The following is a 15255-nucleotide window of genomic DNA, read 5'->3' on the forward strand; positions in this document are numbered from 1 at the left end:
ATAATTTCCGTTTGATAAGATTGTCCGTGACTAAGTCAATCTTATGGACTACCGTGGAGGTGACGCCTGGAATATCAGTAAAAACGTCTGAGAAGTTACTCACACATTGAAGTAGTTCATGTTTCTTATGGTCATCCAAAGACTCGTTAATATTAATGTTTGTTGCACCCGAGTGGTCAAGAGTCACCAAGTCATGTAGTTCTTTGTCATAGTCTACGTTAGAGGTGTCAATTACGCACACCTTACACTCCTCAGTTGTCTTATCAAGTTTGTGTGGAAAAACTAAATCAAAGTTATTCAGGCAGTTAACTGAATTTCTTCGGTAATATTTCTTAAGGATGCTGATATGATAAAGCTTAGGTTTCCCCTTGACTTCTATGAGGTAATCAACCTTCCCACAAATTTTTAATACCTTATATGGACCTTTCCATGCTACTAATAATTTATTTGACTTCATAGGCAAAAGTACCAGAACTTCATCCCCTACTTTAAAACTTCTCTGACTTTTGGAATCAAAATAGGTTTTGTACTGGTCCATATACAAGCTTAAGTTTTTCGAAACTATGTCAGAGGTTTGGACCTAAGGTCAAGGAGAAACTGATAAGAAGACTGAACCTCAGCATTAACGTCCTCATTAGTCCATAAGTCATGAAGGATGGACAATGGGCCTCTGGCCTGTCTACCATAGAGAAGTTCAAAAGGTGAAAACCCCAAAGAGTCACTGGGAACTTCCCTCATGGCAAACAAAGCACAGGGTAGGTAACGATGCCACTCCTTAGGTTTAAGGGAGCAAAGTTTCCTTAAAATGGACTTGAGAACCGAATGCTGGCGTTCAATCCTCCCATTACAGCTGGGATGATAGGGTGTTGTGAAGAGAGGCTTCACTCCCAGAAGTTGGTAGAGATGTTGCATTAAGTCAGATGTGAATTGTGTCCCACGGTCAGACAAAATTCTCTAGGGATGCCCACTCTGGAGAAGATGGACAAAAGGGCTTCAGCCACCTCTGTAGTAGTTATGGTCTTTAAGGGTACGGCTTCAGGGAAACTCGAAGCATAATCAACTAATGTTAATATATATCTATGTCCCCCAGATGAAAGTGGTGATAAAGGACCAACGATGTCAATAACTACTCTTTCAAACGGTACCGTGAAGATTGGCATTTTTACCATAGGTACTCGCCTGGTACTTCAAGAGGATGACAGTTGGCAAACTTTACACGATCTACAATAGGTAGTGATATCTGAGGACATTTTGGGCCAAAAATAGGCTTCCCTAATTTTATTTAAGGTTTTACGATGCAAGAAATGTCCGGCCACTGGCAGGTCATGAGCCATTTTAAGAACAGTCTCTCTGCATTGACTTGGAACAACTAAGATGGAATAGTCTATTTCATCTGAATTTAATTTGAATACTGATTTATACAAGACACCTTTTATATATTCAAATTTATATGAAAAGTTTTTCCTTTGGATAACTTGATTTTGTTTAGCGGCATTATGGCAATTCTGAAGAGAAGGACAATTACGTTGTAAATTGACAAAGAAGTCCTTAGATATATCTAAAGGCTTAAAGTCAGGGAAAATCAAAGGATGGACAGTAGGAGAAGCCTGGGCTTTGATCTGAGCCCTAGTCAAGACATTTATAGCATCGGAGGTGATATCCTCACTTTCATCTAACAAGTGAACCGGTGATTCTACTATCTCGCTTTCGAGAGCAGTATCACTGGTTTCTAACCCCACATGAATATCCCGAGACATTGCCTCATCTGAACTTTCGAGGGGCTTCTCTGACTCTACAGGAAGAGGAGCTGAAAAACTGATGTCCATCTTTGGTGATGAAAGGTCAACCTCAGAAGGAAGAATGGGACCTTTTACATTACCTATTAGTACAAAGCAAGAAGTGATGGGAGCTAGTATGGCTTCAGACCAACCTGTGAACCATTTAGACTGAATGTAACAACGGATGGTAGGAAAAGTGTCTGTACGGCCCAAGTAGTCTGAAAGTATAGCAGAGGAATGAGTTTCTTTAAGGTTAGGGAACAGCTTATCAGAAATGACTATACATGTGCATCCAGTGTCTCGTAAAATGGTAGATACATTAAGTCCATTAACTGTTCCTGAACAGAAGGGGGCCTGGTCATTACAGTCTTTAAAACATCTTCCAACTTTTTGGACCTTCTTAGAAGGACAAGCGGGACGTTTATGTCCCTTAACACCACATAAATGACAAACAGGAATAAAAGAAGTTAGTTTGTTTTCTATTAGAGGCTTTGATTTCTTAAGATCTGGTGAACCCTTGCCCTTAGGGTTCGACCCCTTTAGGTCTTTATAGGAATTGTGAGCCTCAGCATACAAGTCAGCAGCCTCAGCAACTTCCTCAGCTTTAATCAGGTTACGTTCTCTAATGAATGTTCTTATCTGGTGAGGAAGAGCTGTCAGGAACTGGTCAGCAACCATGAAGTCTCTAAGAGATTCATAACTGTGATCAATTCCTGAGCTCTCTATCCAAAAGTCGAACAAACGAAAGAGTGTTACCTGTAACTGCTGAAAGTTTTGGCCATGCTGTAAGGTGGCATACCTGAAATCTTTCCAATAAGAATTTGTGGTTTTTTGATATGCTTTAAGGATCGCCTTCTTCAGTAGGTTATAATTACATATGATATCCTGCGACAAAGTTTCATAGATATTCAAAGCTTTACCAGAAAATAACATACCTAACCTGGTAGCCCAGGTGTCAGCAGGCCATTCACAGAGGGTAGCGGTATTTTCAAACCTGATAATGTATGAAGTAATGTCTTCACCCTCTGTGAAGGGAGGTAAATTAGGTGTTGGAATATGTGCACTAGCTGCATGATGTTCAATTACTCCTTCCTCTAATTGTTGTTGTGTAAAAGTTAACTTTTTATTCTCTAATTCAAGGCGAGATTTTTCGAGCTCGCGATCTTATTCTCTCTCTTTCTTAACTCATGTTCTCTAGCTCTTTCCTCAACTTCTCTATCCTTTGCTCTTTCCTCAAGTTCTCTTAATTTAACTTGTTCCTCACGTACTTTAGCTCTCTCCTCACGATCAAGTCTATCACGCTCCTTTTTGTCTTCTCTTTCGATTCTCTCTCTCTCCTTTTTCTCCTCTCTCTCGATTCTCTCTTTCTCCTTTTCAATTCTTTCCTGGATCTTAGCACTAATGAAAGCTTCTAAATTTTTCCCCGTTATTCCTAACTTACTCCCAGTGTTCATCCAAAACTGGTATTCCTCCATACTTGCAGGGGAAAATGAAACGGATATATCAAAGAAAACGGAGGGTTCAATTCCTGCTCCGCTCAAACTGTAAATAAATCGGAGGGTTCAATCCCTGCTTCGATTAAACAGTATGTGTGAATGAAAACGGAGGGTTCTATGCCGGCTCCGAGCAAACAGTAAGTAGAATGGGGTCCTTTGACCATCCAATCTTCTCACCAACAAATCAAGAGTGTTCTACGACAGTTCCCTTGATATAATAAAGAGCTCAATGAAACAACTTGTCACTGGAAAATCTCGGGTCCCTAGAGTCTATTCCTCCAAATCGTTTCAAGCTCAAAAAATAAAGGTGACAGAATTAACTAGTATATCCTGCCTTGACTTGACTTACAATAAATTGAGACTATAACAATCACCAAATCTTTTAAATACCTGTACTATAGTCCTACCATAGAGAATGATTACTCATGGCTGGTGGTAACCATCTGTGGTATTCGGAGTTGAAGTTCCAATGGTAGATTTGAGATGGAGTTGAATCTTGATTCAGTAGAGTTGATCCTGGCAAGGTTGCCACTTGTGAAGGCTTACTCAGCCCTGTAACAACTTCAGATAGGTGTTACCAAGGCTGGCTCCTCAGGAAAATTAATGAATAGAAAAAGAAATAATTCACAAAGATAAACACTTTATTATTTAGTAATGCAAAGAAAAAACATTGAAAAATGAAGGTGTATCCTACTTGAAAGAAAAATGAAAAATGAAATGAAAAAATGACATTTGAATTCAACGCTAATATATACAGTTATACTGGGGTGTCTGGTTGAGGTTGACACCATCTTGTAGAAATTGTAGTCTTTGCTGATGGGGGGGGAGAGGGTCACAGGTGTTTAGTGACAACCCAACGACTAGTTCTTCACAGAGTCTATAGCCTTGAATAGTCAGTCCAGATGACAGGAATGCAGGTTCTTTACCACTGTGGAGATGAGGGGTAGTTGCCTGCGGTTTACTGAAAGTAATCAGGTAGGTAGATAAACAAGTGACGTCTCATGGGCTGTTTCAGTCCATCTCCAACACTTCTCGTTGGTTGGCAGGTGACCCGATCTGTCATTCCACGCTGGAAAGAGAGACAGGTTACCCACTGCTTAAGAAATCACTCTCCATGATAAGTGTAAGATACTTAAAAGAGGTGGTGATTATCTAAAAGTCTCATGTGGGGCTTAAAACTGAAAGGACTAAGTTTATTATTGGTCAAAAGTGAAGCTTTCAACCAATATCCACTAGAATAGGAGCAGAGGCTTTTACTTACAGTTGTGCTGGGAGCTGTGAGTTGAGTGATTACTGTTTGGCTAGAGCCCCACACGTCACCTTTCGGGGTGGCAAGAAAAGGGGGGGAGGGGATAGCGGGAGCTAGACTGACCCTACCTTAACAAGCAGCCGGCAATCAAACTATCGTTATCATATACTCGCTCGCTACTCCTATCTGTTGAACTTTTCCCTCACAGCGGTAAATCCTGCGAGCTTGCTGGTAAACCGGCCAAATCTACAAGACAGTGAAGAACTGAAATAGGGACCCGACAAACCTCAGAGAGGAATAGGGTGTCATTCCATGAGATACCCATGGGTAAGGCAAGTATGGCCAGTGTGAGATGGGAGAGTGCAGTCTCCAGAGTACGGCAATGGTGGTAAGAAGATGGCCACAAAATTAAAAGCAGTTTAACAGAATGCAATTTGTAATCGTGCATGCCCAACCACCATTGTTGGCAACGGCCTCGAAGACGGGCCGAGATGACTGGAAAGTAGTCTCTCAACGGAATACCTCCATAGGAAACCAGAAGATCATGCACAAGCAGCAGCATCTACTTGTTCATTGCCCTGCACATCAATGTGTCCAGGGACCCAGCAGAAAATGAAGTCTTAATTTTTGCTAGCTATGTGGCGTAACCAAAGCTGAATACGAAAGACTAATGCATGAGGGGAATCAAATTGTTTAATGGCTTGTAAAGCACTGAGGGATTCTGAAATGATCACAAACGTCGAAGGAGACATATGTAATACAGAGAAGTGCTATGAGGATGGCATACAACTTGGCAGTAAAAATACTAGCCGAGTCTAACAAATGACTTTGGACATCGTCACCAGGGAACACTGCCGTGAACCCAACACTATCAGAAGATTTAGAACCACCTGTACAAACAGCAACGGCATGAGCATGTGACTGGAAGTGATCGAGAAAAAGAGAGCGAGCAGCAGTCGTAGGTAGGAGAGCTTTGGCACACGGCAGTAGGGGAGAATGGACACAAACCGTCGGAACCTCCCAAGGGGTAAGGGAAAAGGCAAATGCTAAATGAACATACAAGGGAGGCAAGTGGAGAGAAGTCCGGAGTGAGTGAAGACGAAGAGAAAAAGATCGGAGTAAGCAGGGCCATCAAACAAATGATGGGCTTCTACTAACATCTGAGACCATACACAAATAACCCGGTATTGTGCCTTTTTTTGTCTGAGACCAACCCGAACACAAAGGTGATGAGAGCGGTCAGAGTAACAAAGGCATTGAGGATCCTGACGATCAGCTAAGGAAGGAACATTCACCTCAGCATAGAGGCTTTCAACAGGGAATGAACAAAAGGCACCAAGGCATAAACATACACCATGATGATGAAGGGGATCTAACTTAGAAAGAGTGGTAGGAGAAGCTGCAGAATAGACTTGGTCACCATAATCCAGCTTGGACAAGACTAGGGTCAAATGCAAACAGAGGAGAGTCCGACACTCTGCTCCCCATGAACAACACTCAAGAATTTTAGGGAGATTCAGCCAACCATGATAAGCTGCCTTCAAAGAAGAAATGTGAGGTTTCCATGTCAACCAGCGATTGAAGAGAAGGCCAAGAAACTTGACCATATCACATTCTGGAATACGTGAGCTATGTAAATATAATGGAGTATCTGGGACAACAGGACGTCTAGTGAAGGTAATGAAATGGTTTTCGTACTAGAAAATTTAAATCCATGAGAAGTGTCCCAATGGGAAACTCAGTCAATTGCATCTTGAAGGGAGGCCACTACCAGGCAACAGTCAGCACCTGCACGAGCTGTAGTGAAGTCATCCACATAAAGTGACGACTAGATATGCGATGGAAGAACGGAAGGTAGGTCATTTATAACCAAGAGAAAAAAGGTAGTGCTAAGGACACAACCTTGTGGGACACCTTCGGCCTGAACAAAGTCTGAGGAAAGTGAGGTGTCAACACGTGCACGAAAATGTCTGTCAGATAAGAAAGCAATAAGGAAAGTTGGTAGATTACTGCAGAGGCCTAAGAGTGGGCTTGGGCTAAAATGTTATACTACCTCCAAGTGGTATCATATGCCTTCTCAAGATCAAAAAAGACTGCTAGGACAGTGTTTGGTAGCAAAGGCATTTTGCACATATGTATCTAAGTGGAGCAAGGGGTCCAAAGTAGAGCGGCCCTTGCGAAAGCCATAGTGGCAAGGGGAAAGACTATTGTCAGTCTCCTAAAACCATATCAGACGTCTATTCACGAATCGTTCCATCACCTTGCAGATTACACTGGTCAGGGCAGTGGGACGATAAAATAAAGTTTATTTCTTTGTAAAGGTTACAATGTGTAATTACAGTTTTGATTTGCTAAGTACAAAGATAGCCATTATCATGCTGAGGCATTTCGGGCAAACTAATCCTGTACATGGTAGCTAATTAAAACTAGATAAGATAATAGTACATAGTAACTATACTTAAAACTAAACGAGGAATAGTGGTTAGCTGTTTTACAATCTTATTTAAACTTGGTACAAAATCTAACTTACAAGTAATGGTGCAGGTGATAATAATTTATGGAATGGCAGAATTAAAAGCCAGGAGGTCACATGATAAGACAGATTACCATATGTTATGGCAGATTTGGTTAATATTGAGAAACAAGATGATTTTATGGATTGGCAGAATTAACCCTTAAACTGTCCAAGCAGATCTATGTTCACATACGTAGTTCTCCAAAAGTAGATCTACGTTTTTTTACATATTTTCAAATATAACCAAAAAAACATAGACCAAAGTTTTTTTACACATTTTCAAATGTAAAAAAACAAAAAGATCTACGTTTTTTACATACTTTGAAATGTTGAAAAAAACGTAGATCTACGTTTGGACAGTTTAAGGGTTAAAAGCCTAGAGGTCACATAATAAAACTAGTTAGCAGATGTTTGGTTGATTTGGTTAATATTGTGAGATAAGATGATTTTTTAGCAAAGTCCTAAATTTATAAGCTGTCAGGGGATCCTTGACCTGTTCCGGTAGCGAGTTCCAGATCTTCGGGCCTTTTATGTGCATAGCGTTCTTGCATAGTGAGAGTCTAACTCGAGGGATGTTGAAAAGTGCCTTATGCCTTGTATTGTGCCTGTGCATTCTGTTGTAATTGTCGAGTAGTAGTTTTATGGGAGGGTTTACAGTGGAGTTTAACCTCTTGAGGGTCCGTGCCGTAGATCTACGGCTTTATGTTGAGGGTCCAAACTGTGGATCTACGTCATGAGCTCAGCTTACTCTGATAAGCTGTGAGCGGTAAATTTTGGCCTAGATATGAGAGAATACATCTATGTGGTATGTGTGCACCAAATAAAACAAATCCTGCAGCACATAGTGCATAATGAGAGAGAAAAAACTGAAACTGCAATTTTTTATTAAAACAGCAAATTTGCAGTGTTTATTGTATGTTTTTTATAGTTGTATTTGCGATTTCTTGGTCTCGTTTGATAGAATGGAAGACATATTATAGAAATAGAGATAATTTTGATTGGTTTTATTACTGGAAATGGCTTGAAACTGAGCTCAAAGTAGCGGAAATGTTAAATTTTTTCCGATGTTCAAGAGTAAACAAATGCATTCACACATCTAATACACACCTGCTGGTGGGTCTAATACATGCTCACAAATGTGCTGATATTATTTATACAATTATTACAATATTGCATAACAGTATTATTATTATTATTATTATAATCAAAAAGAAGTGCTAAGCCACAAGGACTTGCATAACAGTAAATCTTCTATTTTTTGGTTTGAATAAAAATTCATTAAGTGAATAAAAAATCAAAATGGAATTCATTAGTAAAGCCTCAAAACGTAACTAATGAACAGAGGAAATGTTAGTTTAGTGCCAGGAATGCCTGCATTGTTTATTCTGGACCCTATTTTGAAACTGGAATATTTTGAACTTTGCATGAAATTGGCCAAATTGCCAATTTCCGATCACTTTATTTTGTAGTTGAAACAGTTGACTTGGCGAATTCTTATGCTCAATCGATAGAATAGACATAATACTAGTGAAATAACTAAGAATTTGGTTGACTGGAATAATGTAATTGGCCTAAAATGGGAGTCAAAGTCCGCAAAATTGCCGATGCGTAAATATCGCTGACACATTAAAATTCGCAAGAGCATAATTTCGTCAATTTTCCATCAAATTTTGTACTTCTTGTTTTTTTACCCTCAGAAAAAGATTATCTACCATTTCAGAAGAAAAAATAACAAAATTATTTTTTTTAAATTTTTAGACACTGGTGCAACCTTTGAAATTTGGCCTCTGGACCCTGAAAAGGTTAATGTTCTGTATATGTAGTAGGCACAACAAAAAGAGTGTATGTCTTGTATATTTAGCAAGTTGAGTCTTTTGAAAAGTGGTGGGGTGTGTTGTCTAGCACAGGAGCTGGTTATCACCCGCACAGCAGCTTTTTGTTGGATTATTAAGGGTCTAAGGTGGTTGGCTGTGGTTGAGCCCTAGGCACAGATACCATAGGTGAGTGGTACAAGGTAAGGAGAGTCGTTTGTGGTACATAGTATCGTATCTTGGAAAGGATTCCTACTGATTTGGAAATTTTCTTGGCTATGTGATGGGTATGGGACTGAAATTTAAGATTACAGTCAAGGAGAAGACCTAGAAATTTGCCCTCCATGTGTCTTGATATAGGGGAACCATTTAACAGCATGTCAAGTTGGATATTTGAGGCTCTGTTGCCAAACACCACGAAGTATGTTTTGTCTATGTTGAGCGTGAGTTTGTTGGTTTTCATCCAAGCATGTATCTTTAGCAGTTCATTGTTGTAAACAATGAACTGCTAAAGATATATGCTTGGATGAAGGAGTTGGGATGCATTGGGGAGATCATTGATGTAGATGAGAAAGAGGAATGGGCCTAGGACACTACCCTGGGGTACTCCTACAGTTACAGGTTGGATAGCGGAGTTGACTCCATTTGCACGTACATACTGGTGTCTGTCGTTAAGATAGGATTTTAGATAGTCAAGAGAATGTCCTCTTATGCCGTAATGATTCAGTTTGAGGTGCAAGAGATTGTGGTAGCAAGCCCCGAGGTGCCTGGTTTGCGAAACAGCAGTACAATGGCAGATTTCCATTGTTAAGGGAGAACCCCTCGCATCCAAATAAGATTGAAAAGACGCAAAAGGACTGTAATGGCTGTAGAATTCAGATGTTGTTGCATACTGATAGGAATATCATCAAACCCAGCTGCCAATGACTGGCAAGTGGAAAGCATGGGCCCTAGCTCTAGGAGAGTGAAAGGTAGGTTATATGGCTACATTCCACTAGAAGAGAAATCCAAGGGCAATTGCTTCTTGGTAGACTTAGAAGTAATAAATGAGGGGCAAAGGTGAAGCCCTTGGGAGACACAAACAAGATAGCTCCCGATTTCCATGGCAACTTCAAGAGGTTCTGCAACACTAACACCAGCAACCCGCAAAATGGTAGCTGGGTCCAGAGTGTACTAGCCACACAACTTCCATACCTTCTTCCAAACTGCACACACCCATGGCAACTTCAAGAGGTTCTGCAACACTAACTCCAGCAACCCGCAAAATGGTAGCTGGGTCCAGAGTGTACTAGCCACACAACTTCCATACCTTCTTCCAAACTGCACACACAAGGGATGTCAAGGTAATGGTAGACATGTAGTCTTGCCAACAAGTGCATTTAGCATTGCACATGATAGAGCGAGCAACTGCCCTTGCCCGCTTAAAATCCAAAAAACGATCTGAGATCCGATTATATCAATAACGGCCCCATGCAGCACCTTTCAAATGCACTGCATGGGCACACGCAGGAGACCACCAAGGCACGCATATCTGAGAATGTTTGCCTGAGACTTGAGGAATAGGATGTGATGCTGCAGTCAAAACTAAGGTCAAAAAAGATGAAGGAGGGTCCCCACAAAAGGTGGTAAGATGAGAGTTCAAGTCCCAATTCGCTCATGCAAATTGTCAACAGGGGCTATGAGGCAGTCGGGAATATGTAGTAGAAGTAAGAAGAATAGGAAAGTGATCCCTGTTGTGTAAACCCGGGAGAACAGATCAAGTGTAACTAAGTGCAATTGACAAGGAAGAGATAGAAAGATCAATGCAAGAGAGAGACTGAGTGCAAGAGTCAAAATGGGTAGGAGCACCCATATTTAAAACATGAAGAGGATGAGAAGTGAGAAGAGTCTCCAACTGATCACCACAAGTCACAGTGAGACCCTCCCCACAGATGATGGTGAGCATTAAAATCACCTAACAACAAGATGGGCGGCGGTAAGAAGAGATCAAGAACGCAATATCCGAGATAGAGAATGCATGGGAGGGGGAGTGATAGAGAGCAAACTGTATACCATCTGTGCAAATAAATACGAGCTGCAGTATAATGCAGCAGAGAACAAACAAATACCTGTTGATATTGCATACCAACGCACACAAGAAGCACGCTCTCAATGAATGATTCATTGTAAGTAGGGGTGTAAGTAGGACCTGCTTAACATGGACCAGGCCAACTGTTTTCTTGACAATGAAGAGTACTCTAATTTGAAAATAAAAAAAAAATGATCTTTGAGTTTTTCCCAAGCATTAATCAATGCAAACAGAACCTATGACCTCTGGCTAAAATAATGACTTAAGTAACCATGAAGCGCAAAGTTGACAAAACACAAATTATCACAAATGTTTGTATCATTTCCTTTGGTAAAATCAGTTCATTACAAAGCTACTGATACCAGTGATTAGTAAAATTTAGGTCTCATATGTCTGTAAAACAGCAATCAAGAATACTTTAATCACTAAAAAAAAAAAAAGGATTACACTACTATAAACTCTCAGGGAGTAAACACTGAGAAATACAGTGACACCTCGCATATCCGGCCTGCCATTATCTGAACCTCGCCAATATCCAAACAGGCCCTGGGAAAGAGCAAAATTCTAAAATTATTACTGTAGACATCCAGTAATAATGTGACTGAATCAAAATTGGCACGTACTTTAGTGTACCGGTTGGCCACTAGGAGCCAAGCTCTTCATCACCCCCACCACCCAAAGACGACCCTCTATGATATCAAGAAGGCTCATGATAAGATTATGGCATACACAAGTGAGTTTTCTGCCACCTCAAAAACTGGAAAAAGTGCCGAAAGAAAAGTGATGGCAAAGCCACAGAGCTTGGAACTCGATCAAACTTAAATTGGCTGCAGAAAAATTCAGCAAGCAGATCGACCTATCAGACTTCAAGGCATCTGCAGAAACTCCAGAATCAGTGTTGCACCCAGAACATTCCGAAGGTGACAACTACGACCCAACGCCTCCAAGACCAAAAACTTAAGCAGTAAGGGCAGGTGTCAAAACACTTTTGGAATATTTGGAGCATCCATTGTCCACAGCCCATTTGAAAAGTTATGGTCCTGTGGTCTGTGAGATCCAAGAGGCTGTTATTCGAGCCCAGAGTGTCTGGTCCCACCACCAGACGATGTTTTACTTTTTTTATACCTATAATGCCATCGCTGAAAGCCATATGATAGGGGGGTACAGATGGCAATATGACGGTACGGATGCGCATTTTGTCCCCTCACATATCTGGAAAACTCCGTGTTTCCAAACCGGTCTTGGCCCATATAGTTCGGATATGAGAGGTATCACTGTATACACTTCCTGGTGTACATATCCTTGTCTTAATGCTCATTCTTCCATTGTCTTAATAAAGCCACAGAATTTTGCTGAAATTTTCACATATGGTAGAACCTCTACTTACGAGTGCCCTGATGTGTGAATTTTTCAAGATACAAGAAGTTGGTCGATTTTTTGCTTCCAGATGTGAGTGAAATTTCAAGATGCGAGTGAGCCTCAAGGGAGGTTCCGCGACGCTGGTGAGGGGCTCTTGCTCTTGATTTAAGGAATTGGATCTCAGCTGATTGTTCGACTATCTTATTGAAACTTAGGCAATGTATGATGGAAAGATGCTTCTTAATGTACACCAAAATTGAAAGAAATCGGATCATAAATAATGGAGTTCACTTCTCAGCCATTAGCCGCTCCTTAGCAATATATTTTTGTATAGTTTTTAGGGTTGTATTCACTTTTTTTTGGCCTCATTTGATAGAATGGAAGATATGTTACAGAAACAGATATGAATTTGATTGGTTTCATGATGAAAAGTACCTTGAAATTGAGCTCAAATTAGGAGAAATGTTCAATTCTTCAGCGATGTTCAAGAGTAAACAAATGACATCACTGTCCAACACCTGTCTGACTGGCCATGCCAATATGCAGTCATGAATGGATTGACATTATTTATACAATCATTACAATAATGCAGAAGTCTGCATAACAGTAAATTTTCTATTTTTTGTGTGAATAAAAATTCAAAATGGTAAGCAAGAGTATTATTATAAGAATACGTACGTACTAATTAATAATAATAATAATAATAATAATAATAATAATAATACAGGTACCATCCGACTTACGACCAAGCTTGGTTCCGACCAACCAGTTGCAAGTCAAAATGGACGTAAGTTGAACCTTAACATTAAGATCGACAACACTCTAATTGCCAGACATAATGAAGGCAAATTCCTAGGCCTATACCTCGACAACAACCTGAATTTCAGCACCCATATCCAACACATAACAAAAAAAGTATCCAAAACGGTGGGAATCCTCTCCAAGATACGATACTACGTGCCGCAAACTGCCCTTCTTACACTATACCATTCACTTACATATCCATACCTCACCTATGCTATCTGTGCTTGGGGTTCAACTGCAGCAACACACCTAAAGCCAATAATAACCCAACAAAAAGCCGCAGTAAGAATAATCACTAAATCCCATCCCTGGCAACACCCCCCCCCCACTCTTCATAGATCTAAACTTACTCCCTGTTCAGAACATCCACACTTACTACTGTGCAATCTATATCTACAGGACCTTAAATTCCAATATTAACCTTGACCTAAAATGCTTTCTTGATAGTTGTGACAGGATCCACAGGCATAACACCAGACACAAACATCTCTATGACATTCCCCGTGTCCGACTAAACCTTTACAAAAATTCAATGTATTTCAAAGGACCTAAAATCTGGAACACCCTACCTGAAAACTCTAGAACTGCAGACACACTCATCACTTTCAAAACTACAGTTAGAAAGCATCTTATCTCCCTGATACACCCCGACAACTAACTGCACGATAACCACCTGGTGGTTCACACTTACACTCACTCACCCATTTGACCATAAACAGAAATATCATTCTCAATCTTAAAATAATGAATCCTAACTAGTCATAAGTTGGCCTGTGATACTCCAATACTGAAACTATGTATTGTGCCAAAACAAAAGCATTCACATTGCTAAACTCACAAACTAGTATTTAGTCACTTAGCCATAATACCAACTTACCTCATAATTTGTAATATTTTAAAGTTAAGAATTAATCTAAGTTTATAGTCACCCACTGACTATAAACACAGAAATACTAATCTTAATCTTAAAATAATGAATCCTAACTAGTCATAAGTTTGCCTATGATACTCCAATATAGACACTTGTATTGTGCTAAAACAAAAGCATTCACATTGCTAAACTCACAAATTATAATGTAGTCACCTAGCCTTAATACCATAATCTGTAAGGATTTAATGTTAAGTAGTAATCTAAGTCTGCCCGAAATGCCTAGCCATGCTAGGTGTCCTAGTGGCCCCCTCTGTAATTAGTACTTTATAACATGTAAACCACACAATATCCAAATCCTGTAAACCCCACATTGTAACCCTTATAGAGAATAAACTTGATTTGATTTGATTTGAAAATTGCCGGCATACTGGGTAGAGGATAATGTCAAACCTTTCCTATATAAACTACCTACATAGTACTGTAATGTAATGTACAATCATTATTTCATTATTTCATTCTTTTTACCATAATTTACTTCTGTTGTTATATTTTAATTTATGTACTGCATATACTGTATACATGGTAGTGAACTGTATTGTAAATTTTACAATGCATACAGTATCATATGTTACTGTTATCTTTATGTATTGTTGACACAGTGGAATGGGAGAATACCACTGGTAGTGTCATCCTGCCAGAATGTAGTATAACCTATACCCTAAGTAAAGAAAAACAACTCTGGAACATGTGTACTACGTATCCGGCTGGGTGGCTGGCTGGGTTGGGGGGTGGTTGGCTGACTGGCTGACTGAATGTGTCTCTCTCTCTCTCTCTCTGTATCTCTTTCTCTCTCTCTCTCACAGGTACACGTAAGTAAAGTTATCATACATAGTATAACTTACCTAGGATAACCCAAACAATCCAGACAAAGTGCTATACAGTGGATCTGCTCCAGTGCCCTATATTAATAATAATAATTATTATTACAATAATACACACATACTAATATTAATATTATTATTATTAAACTATAATATAATAATCGTGTCCACTCATTACTTACCTTAACCCTTTCAGGGTCCGTCCCGTAGATCTACGGCTTCACATTGAGTGTCCAAACCGTAGATCTACGCCAAAATTCTAGTGCCGTCAAATTTAGCGCGAAAATGCTCATAGGCCTACATGTGAGAGAACGGGTCTGCATGGTGGGTGTGCGCCATAAACAAAAAATCTAGGCGCCCGCATAGCATTGTGGGAACGCCGGCTCAGTTACCCTTGTTCACCATGCCTCGTCGCAAGTCAGC

The sequence above is a fragment of the Cherax quadricarinatus genome, chromosome 87, assembly GCF_038502225.1.
Source record: "Cherax quadricarinatus isolate ZL_2023a chromosome 87, ASM3850222v1, whole genome shotgun sequence".
NCBI classification, from domain to species: Eukaryota; Metazoa; Arthropoda; class Malacostraca; order Decapoda; family Parastacidae; genus Cherax; species Cherax quadricarinatus.